This window comes from Aedes albopictus, chromosome 1 (genome assembly GCF_035046485.1).
Source record: "Aedes albopictus strain Foshan chromosome 1, AalbF5, whole genome shotgun sequence".
NCBI classification, from domain to species: Eukaryota; Metazoa; Arthropoda; class Insecta; order Diptera; family Culicidae; genus Aedes; species Aedes albopictus.
The window spans coordinates 37,641,972-37,664,360 of NC_085136.1; the positions used below are offsets into that span (position 1 = coordinate 37,641,972).

A 22,389-nucleotide genomic window follows, 5' to 3' on the forward strand; every position below is an offset into this window, starting at 1 on the left:
GCTTGCAGATTTCGTTTCCGCCCCTGCGTAGAGTGTGGTCGACCCACCTCCACTTCCGCTCCCGAATTTCTGTCGCTATCGGCTTTTGATGACATCGATGATGGAGCTCCACGTGGGAGATCCAATTGTGAGGCCACCATGCACGAATTTTATACCGCAGGCATCTATTGATAAAGACCTGCAGCCGTCGCGTGTTCTCCGCTGATACACACCAGGTTTCACTGGTGTATAGCTGCACAGATTTCACGTTCGAGTTAAAAATTCGGATTTTGGTGCGTCGACTAATCTGGTTGTTTTTCCATACATTTCTTAAACTCGCAAAAGCAGTTCTCGCCTTCTTGATCCGTGCACCTATGTCGATCTTGGTGCCGCTATCGCCCGCCGTTTGACTACCAAGATATTGGAAGCTTTCAACATTCTCCACTGATTGCCCGGCTACCGTAAAGCTGGAAGGGTTGACCGTGTTTACATTCAACATCTTGTTGACGTTGATGGTAAGACCTACCGCTGAGAAGCGATTGGCAAGTTTATCGAGCTTGCTCTGCGTATCAGAGCGCCGTTGAGCTAGGAGAGCAACGTCATCAACAATCCACGATTTGGCTCACGGTCAATCGCACCAATAGAGGTAATAAACTATAAAGGAAGAATGTCGCTGGCGTCGCTGCCGAAACATCTCTTGCTGGCGGAGATAGGCCGGGCTATAAGTGTCAAAGCGAAAAAGTATGCAGTTTGACAGATAGATACCCGACATGTTTGCGAGCGAGAACAAAGGGAACAGCAGCGACATTCGTCCTCTATAGTTTATTAACTCTATTATCGCACCAAGCAGGATCTCGTCGATTACGATGAGGAACAGTAGCGGTGATAGTATACATTATAGATAGTAGAGTAAACATAGATCCGTGTTGATGAATCCGTTGTATCCAAACGAACTGTCAAAATCTGTATCCAAACGAGCATGACGTCACGATTTGGACAACATCAATGGAGCGCATGACGTCATATTCAACCGTCACACTCTTGAAAATTACTACTTACACGCTTGAAACATTTTAGTCAGCGGTGTCCGCGGATCTATGTTTACTCTACTATCTATAGTATACATATTTGCCTCACTCCAGTAACGACCCGGATGGGATCGGACAAGGGCTTCCCACATGTTTCCGTGATTGAGACGGTCGAAAGCTTTTTCGTAATCAATGAACACCAAGTAGAGAGACCTTTGGAATTCATTGATTTGCTCCAGGAAGATACGGAGCGTGACAATATGGTCCACACAGGATCGTCCGGCACGGAATCCTGCTTGCTGCCGTCGGAGAGTTGCGTCAATCTTCTCCTGTATCCGGTTAAGGATCACTTTGCAGAGGACTTTGAGAACGATACACAGTAACATGATGCCCCGCCAATTATCGCATACAGTCAGGTCACTCTTTTTGGGTACCTTTACTAAGAAGCCTTGCACCCAGTGGGCCGGAAATGCCGCGGTTTCCCATATATTGCAGAATAATTGATGCAGTAGTTGTGCGGATACTACAAGGTCAGCTTTGAGCATCTCAGCTGATATGCGATCGACCCCTAGGGCCCTGTTCGATTTCATGCTACGGGTGGCTGATTCTCTCTTCTGCACTGATGGAGCTTCGGTGTTGACACGGGTAATACGTCGAACCCTTGGCGGATCATGCTTAGGTGTTGATGGCGTGGTCGATACTTGAAAAAAGTTTCCAAAGTGCTCGAACCAGCGTTTCAACTAGAAATCCTCTACATAGAGATAAGCGGAAGTTACATATGTCGATTCGGCAACGCTGTTCATTTTGTTTGCATCAGCTGCCAACACTTGCTGCAAAGCTAGATGTTCAAACTTTGTGCGTGACTTCGTAGTGGTTCAAGTTGTTTTGTTTACATTTTCTAATTATGATAGATTTTTTTTTTCATAATTTTGAAAAAAATAGCGGAGCAATCGATGAAATCTGAAATTTATTGCAAAGTGTTAAGCTAAACATATCGGCAGAACTAAAGCAAGAAGCAGCAATGAAAGTTTTTTCGAGAAGTGCAGCAACAAAAGTTTCGTCATAAGCTTGAGCTTTTGAAAGCAGAATTAATTAAATTCTATCTTTTTACTAAACTTACATATACCGTCAATTTCTCGATATTAAAAATAAATAATTTTAATTTATTTAGTTCGGATTGCAATACCGTTCAATCGACGCCTTCTTACGAACGATCAGCCTGTTCATTTGGCTCACACTTTGACAGTTCTTTCTGCACGATTGGCTTACAATGGCCGCCTCCGCAGATCTCTATAATGTAGGATTACTAGTTTCAACCTGTTTCAACTGGTCAGCCGGGGCGGTCAGTAACTGTTCAGACGTGTCTTTCACAGGCATCGTAGCATTCATCTTGGTCCCACTAAGGCGACGTGAGACATCGTAGAGGAGACGGATGTCGCCGCTTTTTTGTCCCGTCTACATGAGCGTTTCCTTCTCCAGAGCCGAATAGCGCTGACGGGCTATGGCTTTGGCTCCTCGTGTTTTCGCTCGTTCTATGGCGTTCCTTCGCTCCTCTATTTTCCTCAAGGTATCATCTGTGATCCCCTGCTTTCTTCGGGTGCGTAGCTCACCCAAATTATTCTCGCCGGTGGCGATGAAGGCGTTCTTGATGCGCTCCATTGATCTTCTACGCTTCCACCTTCTGGAATATATAGCTCCTCGACGAAGGAGCTTTTCACCGCAGTCGGCATGTGTTGAACCGGCGCCCGATTTGCTCCTCCTGTTATAGCGGAACACAAAACATTATTTGGAGGAATTTTGATTAGAATTTTGGTAAAATTTCTAACAGAAAACTAAACATATTTTTCCCTTGGACATTTCGATAATAAGCTGGGGGTTGCCGGAGACCCCCGAATAGGTTCAAGTTATTTATATTTTTCCTGAGTAATTATACGTGAAATTCCTACTCAAATTGGTATCATTCCTTGGTGTATTTCTATAGCAATTTTGCAGAAAAAATGGTGACAATGTTTGAGGCGATTCTTGGCGGGACTTCTTAAGTAGTTTTTCGTTTTAGAGGTACATAATTCTTGGATGGCACACCGGTACACGAGGGACACACTTACCCTATCGTTGGTCGTATACCAATGCATCGAATTCCTCCTGCATTGCCTATATTTCCAGTGGTGTATATTACTACGCAGTAGCGTCAGTATGCGTCAATGTATCGTTTCTATTCGGTCTCGGGGTCATCCACCACAATTGATGCCACTGTTATCATCTCTGGATCCATCCCCACGATTTCCGTTCGACAAACTTTGGAAGCTTGTGTCACTCCAAAATTTCAGCGATTTCCTGTGGAAGTTTGATACCAGGAAGACCAGATCTATCAACGGAAACATGTTCATACTGCCTGGCAAAATGTGCTCGGTCAGCGATTCTACATTAGCAAGATTCTCACTGCTTGATACCTCGTCGTATTCGATATTTGGAACACAAAAGGAACCATGCCCTAATACCGTGTATTGATTCTGTAAATAATTTTAATTGTTTTTGTAAATATGTTTATCACACCTAACTTGAGAAGGTTTAATATGCTAATGATTGAACTAGTTACTCAGTTAAAAAATAATACATATAGTATATAAAATATTTGAGTTTTTTTGTCAAATTCACGGTATTAGGAGGCACACTGTATTAGAGCATGGCACGGTATGATTTCGATTGGGGTTCATTCAGAAATATCATAACGCCAATATTTACCTATTTTGATACCCACCCACCCCTCCGTAACACTGTTTATATGGGAAGAACATTTTTTTTGTTCGAGCTGTAACACCATGAAAGACACCCACCCACCCCCTCCAGCGTTATGACATTTGTGAACAAGCCCTTGGGAAAAATTAGTAATCCTACATTATAGAGATCTGCGGAGGCGGCCATTGTAAGCCAATCGTGCAGAAAGAACTGTCAAAGTGTGAGCCAAATGAACAGGCTGATCGTTCGTAAGAAGGCGTCGATTGAACGGTATTGCAATCCGAACTAAATAAATTAAAATTATTTATTTTTAATATCGAGAAATTGACGGTATATGTAAGTTTAGTAAAAAGATAGAATTTAATTAATTCTGCTTTCAAAAGCTCAAGCTTATGACGAAACTTTTGTTGCTGCACTTCTCGAAAAAACTTTCATTGCTGCTTCTTGCTTTAGTTCTGCCGATATGTTTAGCTTAACACTTTGCAATAAATTTCAGATTTCATCGATTGCTCCGCTATTTTTTTCAAAATTATGAAAAAAAAAATCTATCATAATTAGAAAATGTAAACAAAACAACTTGAACCACTACGAAGTCACGCACAAAGTTTGAACATCTAGCTTTGCAGCAAGTGTTGGCAGCTGATGCAAACAAAATGAACAGCGTTGCCGAATCGACATATGTAACTTCCGCTTATCTCTATGTAGAGGATTTCTAGGAAAAATTTACTTCTTCAGAAACCAAAAACTAGGGGTCAACACGGTGTGTCTGGTGGACAACATTATTTTAAAAAAATCGGTATCGCTAAAATACCCACCAAACGAAAGCTAAGGGTCCCACCTTTCATTTGAGCCTTAAATAAGAAAGTTCTATCGGCGGGTCTAGAACAATTTTTTTTTTTTTTGATATAGTATGATATTTTTTCGTATTTTCTCAAAGTACTTAGTAATAACGAAAAACAGTTTATCCATTGCCAATATGGCTTTCCGACGAAAGATTTTTTATATGATGTTTATTACACTTCCCAAAAAAGCATAATAGTCCCAAGTGAATAAAAAATCGAGTAAACAGTAGTCAGTTTCGTGGTTATGGGCAGTAATGCTTGAAAAATTGTAATAGTTTCAAGCAGGTGGAGATGATGAGTTCAAATTTAAATTAACATGTGTACCGCGTCATGCTCTAATACTGGTAATTATTATTATATCACCGTGTTCCTCCTTATAGCGTGCATTTGATAAAAATTTCAATTATTTGACGAATTTTATTATTTTCTCTATAGACCTAATCAGAAGACGTTTTAAATCAGCTGATTTTGGGGGCCTTTGACAGTTCTCCTATGAAAATGACAGTTCAGCATTTGCGCCTTTGTTCGGCAGTTGTAAACAGTGGCATACACGAACCTGTCAGCTGAAAAGGCCTATTGAGCAATGCACGATATAAGCACAGACAAACAGACGTAACACTCTTTTACAGGGCTTGGCACATGCATTTAACGATGAATTCAAATTTCGTTTGATTTCCGCGATCCTTTCACCAGAGCTGCTAATGTTCGAACACTATGATGCTTGCGAATGTACACGTTGCTGAAACTTACAGGTGATATTTATAGTAGTGTGCGTGTTAGGCAAACGTCAAATCGCAATCCATCATGGCCGACAGTGTCTCACGCGGTTCTACCAGTAGGTGGAAGCGTGTTCATGAAAAAGACAGCAAAACAAAATCCGAGTTAAATAAAATTAATGAATTTTCTCTAAGAGTTACGTCTTCTTGTCTGTAATATAAGGGAAATGCTGTGTCTTCCAAATACCACGAATTGTCTAAAACTGCAAACTGAACATTTTATTGATACTTTTTCTTTATAAACAAGTTCTACAAATCTTCAGGCAACGTAAACGTTAAAACATTAAAACACCAAGTCCTTTTTATCATGCACCAATGTATGCGGGTCAACACACAAGGTCACGATGTTAGGGCATGCCAAGATACTACAATTAATTACAAGACGACATACACTTTCCAGAATCCTAAGATGACCGCAACTCAATATTTTCTGGAATCAAATCTTAAAAAAAAGACAATTACACCGTCTTCGACCTTTCGGCCACTACAGACTGAACATTACAACATTAGACAACGGACAACACATATAACACACCCAGTGGCCCAGTGGAGAATTTTCCGTTTGACGAAAAGTTTTCCCCGACTGGAGCGGGAATCGAACCCACACTCCGAGGCTTACGAGACACTTAAACGACTGACGCCGCTAACCGCTCGGCCACGAAGCCCAAAAACGCGTGTATTTCTTATGGGACAGGTGGGTCACGACCCATTATTTGAGATAGGTGGGCCTACAGTAATGGAGCAAAACTAAAATAAAAATTGTGTTGTTTTATTTAGTTTATTGGTGAAATAGATACTTTTTCATAATATTCATTAACATAATCGTCATCATTGAAAAATCCAACGCGGTTTTCTCGTCCAAAACTGATATTTTCGTATTAAGAATGTATTCACTGTATTGCTGCAGGAGAATGGAGTACAGTGATTGCATTTTCAATGCAAATATTAAATCTCCTTTTAGCATCTTTAGCAGAATTGCAACGAGCACTATCTTTTTGCATCATCGGTAGTAGTGCTAAGTCTGCCGCGTTTGCCCGTTAACTTAGGAGAAACTGCAGTTCTTGTAGTACTACATGTTTCACAATTACAGCAAATATCGATGCTCCGCGTAGAAGTTATAAATTATATTTATACTTAAAGAGAGTAATTCTAAAGGGTATGATCTCATCATTGAACAAATAAACTTTAAATGAATAATTGCGATATATTATCGAGGGATATAACCAACTTCTACATCTGGTATATTTCAGAAAATGTTGTTCAATAATATCAATAACATGCAAATACAAATAAAAACAAGTTGGGACTTTCTAATTTATTCTGTCTATTATTTGAATGCTCAACCATATAAAACAAATATCTAAATCAGTGAACATCAACTACCTTCATTGATATTAATGGTTACAGAAAAAGCTTCTTCGACCACAGCACGCACACCTTGGTACGGTTTTCATCGTAACTTTATGATTTCATGTCGTAGTTGTTTCTCTAAAAGTTTGGAGCAAAGCTATGTTGAAATTTAATTTCTTTTATTTTTTTATGATTCAATACCTAATTATATACAACACAGCAATCCTTCTAATTGGCGAAAAATGTTAAATGCTTTTACAAGTACCAGAAAGGAACACAAAATGAACGAATACCGGACTCGGCACGTGGTCATTTTATCCGAGCTACTTTGTTCATCGTTCTATTTTTATTGACATCCAAGTCGTGGCCTACTACGACTGTAAAATTTTTCGAACCTGTGGTACTGTCGATAAAAACGAGGAGAATGGCAGTCGAAATAACTTCTTCTACATTTCAGTAAGGAGAAGATGGTTAACACACATACTTAAATATTGGCAAAATTCTATTACAACTCTCTTAAATATTTTTTGTCTGGGCAACATTTTGTATAAACAATTTTGAATATGTTTTTACCCGTTTACTCTATAAGTATGATACGTTAATAATGAGCGACCTTATACGAGCCCATTAGGTTACACTCAAGGTGGAAAGGAAGAAAATGCAAGTCTAATTATAATAAATTTTTGAAAAAAAAAAAATTGTTCTAGGACCGCCGATAGAACTTTCTTGTTTTAAGCTTAGTACTCAGATCGCAAGAAATGAGGTCAAGGAAAAAAGTGCATTTTTACCAAAGTAATTTTGACAATCGAGCTTGAGAGCAGAAACAGAAAAAGAAGAAGAAAATTATCGACGAAATGTTTGTTTACAAACAAATTCGGATTATTTTTTAGTTTTCTTGTCGTGCAGAGCGGAATATTTTAGGATCCTACCAGATCCTGCGGGCTAGCCAATACACTACAGTAGCACCAGCAGCGCTGGTAGTGGAAGTACCCTCAACAGTAGGACCGGAAGCAGCAACGACAAGAATTCCTCGCCGTCGGAACCGATTCAAGCCGATCCAGTTCTACGATATCGGCAAGTGCGACCATCTGTGTCACTTCGAGTATTCCACCCGGATTCGGGTGCTGTGTCGGCAGAACGATTGTCCCATCTGTCGGCGGAAGTTGGCTAAGGTAATCTTCTCGAAGACGCTGGAAGAATCAGTCCGAGTTGAACGATAAGTAGTATCGGATCTGCTCCACGGACGGAAAGGTGCAGCAGGCGTTTTTTGAGCTGCTGGACAATAAGTGTCCCAGGTGCGACGAGAAGAACTTCTCCAAGTTCGACATCCTGAGCATGTCCGCAAGCGGCACGAGCTGTTCTATTGCGACATCTGCACAGAGCACCTGAAGATCTTCTCATCAGAATGTCGGTGCCACTCCCGGCAGAACCTGGCCATCCACCAGCGGGTCGGCGATCCGGACATCGGGGCCATCCGCTTTGCGAGTACTGCGACAAATTGTTCCTGGTCAAGGACGAACTGTTTCGGCATCTGCGGAAGGACCACATTTTCTGCCACTTTTGCGGCGCCGATGGAACCAACTACTTCTACGGTGACTATGAATCGTTGCAGAATCACTTCCGACAGGAGCACTACCTGTGCGAAGAGGGCGAATGCGAGCAAGAACAGTTTACGGCGGTGTTTCGATCGGAGATAACCTGCGGGTGCATCGAGCTTCAGCCCACGGCAACAGTATGAATAAGCTGGCCAATAAACAGACCAGGGCTTTAGAATTGGAGTTCAGTTACGGTCATTCCGGTTTGCGACCTTCGGGAAGTGGCCCCGGCGATGGCCGAAATCGTGGTGGAGGAAATAGCGATCGCGGGGGTGGCGGTGGACACCGCGGAGGCTATGGCACTCAGATTTCAATGCGTTTTTGTCTCCGGTAGCTGTGTGGATGAGAGGAAATTTTGAAGAGTAAGTATTTTGCTTTCCTTTATACCTATTCAAAAAAAAAAGCGCTAGCCGGAAGAGTTGTAAAGAGTCTTAAATCCCCTTTTATCTTTCAGTCACACCGATTGGTTCCTCAGTGCCACCGGGACTGTCTGGAAGAGGCGGAAGCAAGACATGTATCCTGAGCACTACTTCATCCCATCCAAACTGGAATTGTCTCCAGCCAATGAGATCCTAGTGAAAACACCCTATAGCCTAAGATGCAGAAACTATGTGCTGGAGGAAGGAAGCGATTTGCAGCTGGTGATCCAAGCAAATGAGTGTCCACGGTATGATCATTTGGTGCTGATTGGACGCACGATTCGGTTCATTTTGCTTCCGGATCACGAAATAGGAAGGTGATTTTATAATGTAGGAAGGACTTAAAGCAGACTTGCTGGATTGGAAAGGAGAATTTGTGACTGATAGCATTTGAAAGAAGTAAAGAGAATCCAGTATTTTGATCAATGGTTTATGAAATATAAATGTATTGTGGTTTGCCTTCATATATAAAAATTACTAAAAATACTAATAAACTGAAAGCTTCAATATGTAGGAGTAAGAACTGATCTGTTATTACAGCTAGTTAAAATATATATTAAGTGTATGTATACATACGTATACGAGGAAAAATGTTTTTTTAGACGTTCATAGTATCAACTTAATACATGATGATTTTTCTCAAAGTTTTTTTAGAGATTGATCCAGGAGTTTATCCTGCCCTACTTTAAAGAATTCCTTCTGGTATTCATTCAGGAGTTTTACTGGGATGCCATATAAACAGTACCTTCTAAATTCCCTCAGAAGTTCTTTTCGGGATAACTAAAAAAATACTAAAGGGATTCCTACATCTATGCATTTTAAGATTCCTCTGGAGATTCTACTGAGAATCTAAATAATCCTGAAAAGAATCATTTCTGGAATTCATTCAGAAGTTCTGTCTGAATTTTGCATTTGCACTTCGTGTGTCTGACACGAAGATACTCTATGTCCAAGGAAGTCAACGAAATTTCCATTACGAAGTTTCTGGGCATCGGTCGTCGTCAACCTCAGCATGGTCTAGCTGAACATGCCGCTTCGGCTATTGAAGCCCTTCTTCCAGGAGCTCTTGAGATTCATTCTTCCCTGAAATTCTTCCAGGAATTTCTTCCTGGAACTCCCCCGAGAAATCCTTCTGGAGCTCCTTGAAAGTTTCTTTAGGATCCTCGAGAATTCCTTCAAGAGTTCCTTAGGAATTTTCGTAGGAGTTTCCGGGAATGCCTCCAGGAGTTTCAGAGGAATTCCTTCAGGATTTTCCCGAAAAAACCCATCAGAAGTTCTCCGAAAATTCCTCAAAAAGTTCCTCGGGAATTTCTGTAGGAGTTTCTCGAAATTTCCTTCACACATTCCTTGACATTCTCCCAGAAGTTCCTCGGGAATTCCTCCAGGAGTTCTCAGGGAATTCTTCCAGAAGTTCCGCGGAAATTCTTCCAGAAGTTCTTCGGGAGTACTTCCAGAAGTTCCTCGGGAATTCTTCCACATATTCCCCGGCATTCTCCTAGAAGTTCTCGGGAATTCTTTCAGATGTTCCTCGGGAATTCTTCCAGAAATTCCTAGGAAATTCTTCCAGAAGTTCCTCGGAAATTCTTCCAGAAGTTTCTTGGGAATTCTTCCACAAATTCCTCGGGAATTCTTTCAGATGTTCCTCGGGAATTCTTCCAGAAATTCCTCAGAAATTCTTCCAGAAGTTCTTCGGAAATTCTTCCAGAAGTACCTCGGGAATTCTTCCAGAAGTTCCTCGGGAATTCTTCCAGCAGTTCCTCGGTAATTCTTCCAGAAGTTCCTCGGGAACTCTTCCAGAAGTTTCTCGGGAGTTCTTTCAGATGTTCCTCGGAAATTCTTCCAGAAATTCCTCAGAAATTATTCCAGAAGTTCCTCGGGAATTCTTCCAGAAGTTTCACGGAAATTCTTCCACAAGTTCTTCGGGAGTACTTCCAGAAGTTCCTCGGGAATTCTTCCACACATTCCTCAGAATTCTCCCAGAAGTTCCTCGGGAAATCTCCCAGAAGTTCCTCGGGAATTCTTCCAGAAGTTCCTAGCGAATTCTTCCAGAAGTTCCTCGGGAATTCTTCCAGCAGTTCCTCGGTAATTCTTCCAGAAGTTCCTCGGGAATTCTTCCATAAGTTTCTCGGGAATTCTTCCACACATTCCCCGGTAATTCTTCCAGAAGTTCCTCGGGAATTCTCCCAGAAATTCTTCGGGAATTCTTTCAGAAGTTCCTCGGGAATTCTTTCAGAAGTTCCTCGGGAATTCTTCCACATATTCCCCGGCATTCTCCTAGAAGTTCCTCGAGCATTCTTTCAGAAGTTCCTCGGGAATTCTTCCAGAAGTTCCTCGGGAATTCTTCCAGAAGCTCCTCGGGAATTCTTCCAGCAGTTCCTCGGTAATTCTTCCAGAAGTTCCTCGGGAACTCTTCCAGAAGTTTCTCGGGAGTTCTTTCAGATGTTCCTCGGAAATTCTTCCAGAAATTCCTCAGAAATTATTCCAGAAGTTCCTCGGAAATTCTTCCACAAGTTCTTCGGGAGTACTTCCAGAAGTTCCTCGGGAATTCTTCCACACATTCCTCGGAATAGGACAGATCGGTGAAGTACTAGATTTGTAGTAATGAGCTGAATTTTAGTATGGTGAGAAGGTCAATTCTCCGTTTCTGTAATAAAATGGTGCAAAAAGCGTGGGTATTATGATTCCTAGCCTAATTTGATGCTGTTTGAGCAAAACTTCGGATAACTATGTTGTTTATGTTGCAAGAAATGGAGAAAACAACAACACTGTTGCCCGAAGTTTTGCTCAAACAGCATCAAATTAGGCAAGGAATCATAATACCCACGCTTTTTGCACCATTTCATTGCAGAAACGGAGAATTGACCTTCTCACCATACTAAAATTCAGCTCATTACTACAAATCTAGTACTACACCGAACGTGCCCCATTCTCCCAGAAGTTCCTCGGGAAATCTCCCAGAAGTTCCTCGGGAATTCTTCCAGAAGTTCCTAGCGAATTCTTCCAGAAGTTCATCGGGAATTCTTCCAGCAGTTCCTCGGTAATTCTTCCAGAAGTTCCTCGGGAATTCTTCCATAAGTTTCTCGGGAATTCTTCCACACATTCCCCGGTAATTCTTCCAGAAGTTCCTCGGGAATTCTCCCAGAAATTCTTCGGGAATTCTTTCAGAAGTTCCTCGGGAATTCTTCCAGAAGTTCCTCGGGAATTCTTCCACATATTCCCCGGCATTCTCCTACCCGAGCAGGAGAAAATAGCTAAAGAATACCAAACTCAGGTATGGAAAACCGAATACCTACAACCTGAATGAGGTATTAAGTAGCCCTGCATAAGAGGTAAAATACCTAAAATAATAACTGGTGTGTATTCTATACATAACTCGTGAATAATGACATCAGGTATGGTAATACCTAAATAATAATCGACGATTTTTCAATACAATTGTATTAAATAGCGATTTTTCCATAATTCAATAATACCTCAAGAAGTCCTCAGCACCAAAGCAATAACTCGTTGAGGTATTTTATCAATACCTACAAAATACCAAAATAAGTTATTTTCAATACCTGGATAACCGACCAATACCTTGTCTTGGCATGATACCTGATTTTGGTATCCTCCAGTTATGTGTCAGTTATTCATTCCTGTTCGGGTAGAAGTTCCTCGAGAATTCTTCCAGAAGTTCCTCGGGAATTCTTCCAGAAGTTTCTCGGGAATTCTTCCAGAAGCTCCTCGGGAATTCTTCCAGCAGTTCCTCGGTAATTCTTCCAGAAGTTCCTCGGGAACTCTTCCAGAAGTTTCTCGGGAGTTCTTTCAGATGTTCCTCGGAAATTCTTCCAGAAATTCCTCAGAAATTATTCCAGAAGTTCCTCGGAAATTCTTCCAGAAGTTCCTCGGGAATTCTTCCAGAAGTTCCTCGGGAATTCTTCCAGAAGCTCCTCGGGAATTCTTCCAGCAGTTCCTCGGTAATTCTTCCAGAATTTCCTTGGGAATTCTTCCAGAAGTTTCTCGGGAATTCTTCCACACATTCCTCGATAATTCTTCCAGAAAACCCTCAGGAATTATCCCAGAAATTCCTCGGGAATTCTTTCAGAAGTTCCTCGGAAATTCTTCCAGAAGTTCCTCGGGAATTCTTTCAGAAGTTTCTTGGGAATTCTTCCACAAGTTCCTCGGGAATTCTTCCAGATGTCCCTCGGGAATTCTTCCAGAAGTTCCCCGGGAATTCTTCCAGAAGTTTCTCGGGAATTCTTCCACACATTCCTTGATAATTCTTCCAGAAAATCCTCGGGAATTATCCCAGAAATTCCTCGGGAATTCTTTCATAAGTTCCTCGGAAATTCTTCCAGAAGTTCCTCGGAAATTCTTTCAGAAGTTCCTTGGGAATTCTTCCACAAGTTCCTCGGGAATTCTTTCAGATGTTCCTCGGGAATTCTTCCAGAAATTCCTCAGAAATTCTTCCAGAAGTTCTTCGGAAATTCTTCCAGAAGTACCTCGGGAATTCTTCCAGAAGTTCCTAGGGAATTCTTCCAGAAGTTCCTCGGGAATTCTTCCAGCAGTTCCTCGGTAATTCTTCCAGAAGTTCCTCGGTAATTCTTCCAGAAGTTCCTCGGGAATTCTTCCAGAAGTTTCTCGGGAATTCTTCCACACATTCCTCGGTAATTCTTCCAAAGGTTCCTAGAGAATTCTCCCAGAAATTCCTCGGGAATTCTTTCAGAAGTTCCTCGGGAATTCTTCCTCATATTCCCCGGTATTCTCCTAGAAGTTCCTTGAGAATTCCTCCAGAAGTTCCTCGGGAATTCTTCCAGAAGTTCCTAAGGAATTCTTCCAGAAGTTCCTTGGGAATTCTTCCACAAGTTCCTCGGGAATTCTTTCAGATGTTCCTCGGGAATTCTTGCAGAAATTCCTCGGAAATTCTTCCAGAAGTTCCTCGGAAATTCTTCCAGAAGTACCTCGGAATTCTTCCAGAAGTTTCTCGGATATTCTTACTGTAGTTAATATGGGAATTCCTGCAGGAATGCTCCGGAAATTCCTATGGTAGCTTATCGGGAATTCCTCCAGTAGTTTGTCGGATATTCTTCAAGGAGTATCTTGAAGTGTCTCGGGAATTCTTCCGAAGTTCCTTGAGAATTTTTCCAGAAGATGCTCGACAATTCCTCCAGAAGTTACTCAAAAATTCTGCCAAAAGTTCCTCAGCAGAAGTTTCTCAGATATTCTCCCAGAAGTTACTCGGGAATTCTTCCAGAAGTTCCTCGGGAATTATTCCAGAAGTCCCTCAGTCATTTTTACACAAGTTCCTCGGGAATTCTTCCAGGAGTTTCTCGGGATTTTTTCCAGAAATTGCTCGGGAATTCTCTATTCTTCCATAAGTTCCTCGGGATTTCCTCCAGAAGTTCTTTGGCAATTCTTCCGGATGTTCATCGAGAATTCTTCCAGAAGCTCCTAGGTAATTCTTCCAGAAGTTCCTAGGGATATCTTCCAGAAGTGTCTCGGAAATTCTTCCAGAAGTTCCTCGTGAATTCTTTCAGAAAATCCACGGGAATTCATCCAGAAGTTCCTCGGCATTTCTTCCAGAAGTTGATGGGTATTCTTCCAGAAGTTCCTCGGCAATTCTTCAAGCTCCTCGGGAATTCTTGCAGAAGTTCCTCGAGAATTCTTCCAGAAGTTCCTCGGGAATTCCCGATGAACTTCTGGAAGAATTCCCGATGAACTTCTGGAAGAATTCCCGAGGAACTTCTGGAAGAATTACCGAGGAACTTCTGAAAGAATTACCGATAACCTTCTGGAAGAATTCCCGAGAAACTTCTGGAAGAATTCCCGAGGAACTTCTGGAAGAATTGCCAACGAACTTCTGGAAGAAATCCCGAGGAACTTATGGAAGAATAGAGAATTCCCGAGCAATTTCTGGAAGAATTCCCGAGGAACTTCTGGAAGAATTCCCGAGGAACTTCTGGAAGAATTCCCGAGGAACTTCTTGAAGAATTCCCGAGGAACTTCTGGAAGAATTACCGATAACCTTCTGGAAGAATTCCCGAGGAACTTCTGGAAGAATTCCCGAGGAACTTCTGGAAGAATTCCCTAGCAACTTCTGGAAGAATTCCCGAGGAACTGCTGGAAGAATTCCCGAGGAACTTCTGGAAGAATTCCCGAGGAACTTCTGGAAGAATTCCCGAGGAACTTCTGGAAGAATTCCCGAGGAACTTCTGGAAGAATTTCCGAGCAACTTCTGGAAGAATTCCCTAGGAACTTCTGGAAGAATTCCTAAAGAACTTCTGGAAGAATTCCCGAGGAACTTCTGGAAGAATTTCCGAGGAACTTCAGGAAGAATTTCCGAGGAATTTCTGGAAGAATTCCCGATAACCTTCTGGAAGAATTCCCGAGGAATTTCTGGAAGAATTCCCGAGGAACTTTTGGAAGAATTGCCGAGGAACTTCTGGAAGAATTCCCGAGGAACTTCTGGAAGAATTCCTGAGGAACTTCTGGAAGAATTCCCGAAGAACTTCTAAAAGAATTTCCGAGGAACTTCTTGAAGAATTCCCGAGGAACTTCTGGAAGAATTCCCGAGGAACTTCTGGAAGAATTCCCGAGGAACTTCTGGAAGAATTCCCGAGGAACTTCTGGAAGAATTGCCGAGGAACTTCTGGAAGAATACCCATGAACTTCTGGAAGAATTTCCGAGGATTTTCTGGAAGAATTGCCGAGAATTTTCTGGAAGATATCCCTAGGAACTTCTGGAAGAATTCCCGAGGAACTTCTAGAAGAATTCCCGAGGAATTTCTGGAAGAAATCCCGAGGAACTTATGGAAGAATAGAGAATTCCCGAGCAATTTCTGGAAGAATTTCCGAGGAACTTCTGGAAGAATTCCCGAGGAACTTCTGGAAGAATTCCCGAGGAACTTCTGGAAGAATTCCCGAGGAACTTCTGGAAGAATTCCCGAGGAACTTCTGGAAGAATTCCCGAGGAACTTCTGGAAGAATTGCCGAGGAACTTCTGGAAGAATTGCCGAGGAACTTCTGGAAGAATTGCCGAGGAACTTCTGGAAGAATTGCCGAGGAACTTCTGGAAGAATTGCCGAGGAACTTCTGGAAGAATTGCCGAGGAACTTCTGGAAGAATACCCATGAACTTCTGGAAGAATTCCCGATGATTTTCTGGAAGAATTGCCGAGAAACTTCTGGAAGATATCCCTAGGAACTTCTGGAAGAATTCCCGAGGAACTTCTAGAAGAATTCCCGAGGAACTTCTGGAAGAAATCCCGAGGAACTTATGGAAGAATAGAGAATTCCCGAGCAATTTCTGGAAGAATTTCCGAGGAACTTCTGGAAGAATTCCCGAGGAACTTCTGGAAGAATTCCCGAGGAACTTCTGGAAGATATCCCTAGGAACTTCTGGAAGAATTCCCGAGGAACTTCTAGAAGAATTCCCGAGGAACTTCTGGAAGAATTCCCGAGGAACTTCTGGGAGAATTCCCGAGGAACTTCTGGAAGAATTCCCGAGGAACTTCTGGAAGAATTCCCGAGGAACTTCTGGAAGAATTCCCGAGGAACTTCTGGAAGAATTCTCGAGGAACTTCTGGAAGAATTCTCGAGGAACTTCTGGAAGAATTTCCGAGGAACTTCTGGAAGAATTCCCGAGGAACTTCTGGAAGAATTCCCGAGGAACTTCTGGAAGAATTCCCGAGGAACTTCTGGAAGAATTCCCGAGGAACTTCTGGAAGAATTCCCGAGGAACTTCTGGAAGAATTCCCGAGGAACTTCTGGAAGAATTCCCGAGGAACTTCTGGAAGAATTCCCGAGGAACTTCTGGAAGAATTCCCGAGGAACTTCTGGAAGAATTCCCGAGGAACTTCTGGAAGAATTCCCGAGGAACTTCTGGAAGAATTCCCGAGGAACTTCTGGAAGAATTCCCGAGGAACTTCTGGAAGAATTCCCGAGGAACTTCTGGAAGAATTCCCGAGGAACTTCTAGAAGAATTTCCGAGGAACTTCTGGAAGAATTCCCGAGGAACTTCTGGAAGAATTCCCGAGGAACTTCTGGAAGAATTCCCGAGGAACTTCTGGAAGAATTCCCGAGGAACTTCTGGAAGAATTCCCGAGGAACTTCTGGAAGAATTCCCGAGGAACTTCTGGAAGATATCCCTAGGAACGTCTGGAAGAATTCCCGAGGAACTTCTGGAAGAATTCCCTAGGAACTTCTGGAAGAATTCCCTAGGAGCTTCTGGAAGAATTCCCGATGAACATCTGGAAGAATTGCCAACGAACTTCTGGAAGAAATCCCGAGGAACTTATGGAAGAATAGAGAATTCCCGAGCAATTTCTGGAAAAAATCCCGAGAAACTCCTGGAAGAATTCCCGAGGAACTTGTGTAAAAATTACTGAGGGACTTCTGGAATAATTCCCGAGGAACTTCTGGAAGAATTCCCGAGTAACTTCTGGGAGAATATCTGAGAAACTTCTGCTGAGGAACTTTTGGCAGAATTTTTGAGTAACTTCTGGAGGAATTGTCGAGCATCTTCTGGAAAAATTCTCAAGGAACTTCGGAAGAATTCCCGAGACACTTCAAGATACTCCTTGAAGAATTTCCGACAAACTCCTGGAGGAATTCCCGATGAGCTACTATAGGAATTTCCGGAGCATTCCTGCAGGAATTCGCATATTAACTCCAGTAGGAATATCCGAGGAACTTATGGAGGAATTCCCGAGGAACTTCTTGAAGAATTTTCGAAGCACTCCTGGAGGAGTTACCGAGGATCTCCCAGGGGAATTCCCGATTAACTACTGCGAAAATTCCCAGGAACTTCTGGAGAAATTCCCGAGGGACTCTTGGAGGAATTACTGAAAAACTCCTGAGGGAATTCCTAAAGAGCTCCGGTAAGAATTCCTGAACAAAATCGGGAAGAATTTTCGAGGAACTGCTGAGGGTATTTCCGGAGAAATCCAAGATGAAGTTACGAGAAACTCATGAAGGAATTCCCGAAAATCTTATGGAGGAATTCGCAACAAACTCCGGAAGAAACTGTTGGGAGAATGGCCGAGGAACTCATGAAGGAATTCCCGAGAAACTCCGGTAGAAATTCTCGAGAAACTCCGGAGAGAATATCCGAGGAATCCCTGGAAAAATTCCCGAGAAACTCCGGAAGAAACTGCTGGTAGATTTGCCGAGGGACTCCTGGAGGAATTCCCGAGGAACTCATTTAGAAATTTCCGGTGAACTCTAGGAAGACTCGACGGGGTTTTTTTTTAAGAATTCCCCGGGGAACTTCTGGATGAATTCCCTGTGAACTGCTTCAGGAGTTTCCGGGAAACTCCTGGTGAAATTTCCAAGGAACTTCTGGAGACACTTCCGAAGAACTCTCTGGGCAATTAACCGCGAAAATCCTGTGAGAATTCGCAAGAAACTCCTGGCAGAATTCTCGAGGAACTCCTTAAGAAATACTGGAGGAAGTGCTGGAGAAATTCCTGGGGCATTGCTTGAAGAATTTCAGAGGATCTCATGAACTTCCAAGGAATTCCTAATAAACTCTTAAAGAAATTCCAGAAGAACTCCTGGAGGAATGCCCGGGAACCTTTGGAGGATTTTCCAAAGAACTCTTGGAGGACTTCCAGAAGAACTGAAGAAATTCCCGGGGAACTCCTGAAGGAACCCCCGGAGATTTTCTGGGGGAATCCCGAAGAACTCTTAGAGGATTTCTTCTTACTCCAGGTGGACTTCTCGGGCAACCCTCGGGGGAATGGCCAAGAATTCTTGAGGAACTCCTTGAAAAAGCTGAAGGAATTCTCGGGGAACTACTAATGGAACTCCGAATTCCCGGAGAAATACTCGGGAAACTCTTGGGAAATCTTGGGGAACTCCTTGTGACAATTTTATCAATTCTCAAAAGTATCCTAGAAGAAACCTCCGTAGCAATCCTAGAAAGATCTCCGGAGAAATCACAGATGAAACTTTTTTTTCTTTTTTTTTTATTCTGGGATTTTCTGCCGTAGGCAGGTTCATCCCGGTCAGATAAAACTCTTGGAAGAATCTTATAAGTGTCGAGACCGCAGTAAACACAGATTCACAGAACATCCCGTAAATAATCCCTGGGAAAACTCAGAAGGAACTACTAGAAAAAATTCAGAAGGAATCCCTCAAGGAACTCCTGGATATATTTCAGAAATCCTAGAAGGAACTCGTAAATAAATCACAGATGGTACTCCTGGAGCAATTCCTAAAAGAAATTTCGTAAGAATTCCATAAGAAACTATATAAGAAGAAACTCTTGTAGGAAACCCAGAAGGAACTCGCGGAGGAAACTCGGAGATTCGGACACAATTCCTAGAAAAGCTTATAAAGAAGTTTTTCACGTAAATCCATGAGGGACATTCGAAGAAACTCATAGAGGAATTCTAGAAGAAACAATTCAGGAATTCAGAATAAGATAATTCACTATAGAACCGATGGAATAAGTTCTGGGTGGATTTGCGATGGAACTTCTGCGGAACGATCTTCTGCTGCCATCAAAATGTGTAGCTTTACTATCAGAATCTCTGTTGCGGATTACCCATCTGATCTTCCGGCTCGCAACCACTTCATCCGCGGATATTCTTTTTGGAGATCATTCCATCCACCGCCTTGTCCTAATCGATGCTCCGATGACAAATACAGCAACTGAACCACCTGGATATCGATACACGTAGGTCACATAAGCACACTGCGAGTGCACCAAACAGGATCCATTCGTACTTTCTACTCGTCCCAGAAAAAAAAAAACTTCCCGCTTCTTCGATGTTCCAAATAAACGTCCGGATGTTAAGGCTCATTCTGTGATGCACCGGAGCCTTCTGGTGCTTTTGCAGCATCTGCGGGTGGACCGACTCAACGGCATCGATGGTCACTATGCTCCGCCAGCAGGAAAAAGCACACAACAAATCTGACCCAGCTCGGAGTGCAGCGGATCGTCGACAGCGCATAAATCCATTCCTGTACATGGAGCATGGAGGGGCATCGGCATGGAGCACATAATGCTTCGGAATCAGAATAACAAAAAGGATGTCAGATTCCTGGGAACACCTGGATTATTTTCCACATTTGGCGCACTATCGAATGGATGCGGTGACCGTAGAACAGTTGGTGCCGGAGGCCATGGCAATTATTGTCCGTGCCGCAATGGTAATTATCTCAGCCACTCCCTAGAATTTAAGTCAATGATAAGAACCTAGGTAAATATCAAAACATTAGACAAAATCTTACGAAAAACTTACTACTTCCCAGAAAACAACTCGCTGATGGCAGAAAAATAAATAAATGAAGATCATAATCTGTCTAGAAAATGTCACTCTACTTGCGGAATAATGCATCGGGGCATTTTTCCCAAAGTAAAAAGTGACAACTGGTTTGATCGACACAATCATCACCATCATCATTGATCATCAAGTTCATCGATTTTTCCGTTCCAGCTGAGTACCGCTCAAGAAATTTCGACAGAAAATCGTTTCTTGACCGTTTCTTGTCCTATCTTTTTACACAGTACTTACGAGGTGAGTATCACCCCTAAGCCTTAAATGAAAGGGGGGACCTTCAGCTTTCATTTGGTGGGTGTCTTAGTGATACCGATTTTTTTTAAAATAATTTTGTTCTACCAGACACACCGTGGTCAACCCTTGATGCCTCTTAAAATAAGGCGATGAATGATTTCTGTGGAAATGTTGTTAAGCTTTACCCGATCGATAAAAAGACGAGATTTTAATGTTTATTGTGATTCCTTACATGTTAAACAATGTTGCTATTATATCGCAGAAATAACTTTGTCTACATGCCTTCGCTCGAAGGTCTTCCAGATATGTGTCGTACCGCTCCGTGGACATTAGCCTGTCCGATTTTCTTTTGGATGCCATCGCGAACACGTCCGGTAGTATCAAGAATAACCAACAGAATGATTAGGCTCGGCTTGCAACGAAGTCATATACCCCCCCTTCGTAACATTCCTCTCTCGATTCTGCCCTCCGAATACTAACACCTACCCTTCAAGCTCTCGTTCCCGCGCTCTATTTCTCTTTCGGGTTCGGCTCAATCATCCCACTCGGTGTTCTCTCATTCTCTCCCTCGTTCGCCAAAAACGAAGTAATACGTTAGTATCTTACTTCGGCAATCATCTGCCAGGTCAGCGGGTCGTTTAGATTTTCGTGCAGTCTCAGTGTTTGTCATTTTTTTCCATACACTCTTATTTTAATACCGTCTTTATTTCGCTTAAAGTTATGCTAAATAACTTCAAATCTTGAAACATATATTTTGATATTTTGAATATGACACTATGCTTTTAATATACCATGGAAACCTATACCCAGCCAATATCTACTACAATATGTTATCCGGAGATTTGTCTATTTAGGAATAATATTAAGCATTCACCGTCGATCGACCCTTCCGGAAGTCATCTGGTGTCTCGGTGTAGACCATCAGCCTCGACAGATTGATCCGTTTCAACAGATTCCCGGCGTTGGCCAGAAGGAAGATAGGTCTGTATACCGACGGGTCGCCAGGTGGTTTTCGGGGTTTGGGCAGTAGAGCCAATCTTTGTCTTTTCCATCTCAGGAAATTCGCCTCTGTCTAGGCACATCTGCATAGCCATTCTGAACATGTCAGGCACAACCTTGATGACCTCGCGTTGGCTGGTTGGGCCATGACTACTCTATAGGTATCACCCAAAGGGGTCGTGCTGGCTGCCTGGCAGAGATTTTCGAAGCACGTCCGCTTACGCGCCTCTTTGTTCAGTGCCAGTTAAGTCACCCTGTAGGCCTTCGCTCCTTTCTACCCTCATTGGTGCGAGCTTTTTGCATCCTTGTTCTAGCGCTTAGGCAGGATGCACGGCGTTCTGTGATTTCTGCAGTGAAGAGAATTGTCAGACAAAAGAGGCACAAAACAAGCAACAAAGAAGACGTGGCGATTACTCTTTATCCCAACTGGTAGCAGATAATGACATGATCTCGAAAATTTTTGTCGCAGACAAAACAGAACCTGAATTTGTTGCGTACTTTTCAACTCGTGAATAATCAATTATTACCAACCCAAAATCGAAACTTTTTGATGATACATCTTCAGCAGCGTTGCAGTGTTTACCGACTCGAAGTTACCACTCGAAAATCACAATGAAAGTCATAAAAATCTCTAAAATCGTGGTGCACGATCTTTGTCCTATTCTGTTCAAGTTGGGACAAACGTATGTCGCATTAGGTAGAATGTCGCAACAAGTTCAGGTTGCGACATTGTCGTTATTGTTGCGCGATGGCTGAATTTTGATTCACTGTTCTGGACACCACCAGTATACCGGTTTGCGTCCTTTTCTGGATACGGATCGCCCTTTGCATTGCGGCGTCACTTGCACGGCTAAGAGTTCCGACTAGATCGCAGGATAGATCGCCGGTGTTACCCTCCATAAGCAATCGCTCCACAAATTCCGGCTTATAGAAGCGCGAGTTCAGTCATCTCCGATGACGGTCGATGACCTTCGGCTGTGGCATTCTTCCTCCGTGTTCCACCCTGTATCGAATCACCGAATGGTCACAGGGCGTGTATACATCGTCGACCCTCCAGTCCGTGCTAGGGACCCGGGCTCACGTCAATGATGGACTCTGCACCGTTCCTACTGTAGGTTTTACGTCGCCTATGTTCGAGACATTCACGTCCAGTGTAGCCATA

General features: G+C 42.6%; 1 long non-coding RNA gene across 1 annotated transcript; it reads left to right on the forward strand.

Moving 5' to 3' along the window:
* The first annotated feature begins 7,447 nt into the window (after positions 1–7,447).
* On the forward strand, positions 7,448–9,296 carry LOC134284884 (uncharacterized). The gene is made up of 2 exons (XR_009995998.1): positions 7,448–8,668; positions 8,761–9,296. It is a non-coding gene; the product is annotated as an uncharacterized LOC134284884 (long non-coding RNA).
* Positions 9,297–22,389: the final 13,093 nt, after the last annotated feature.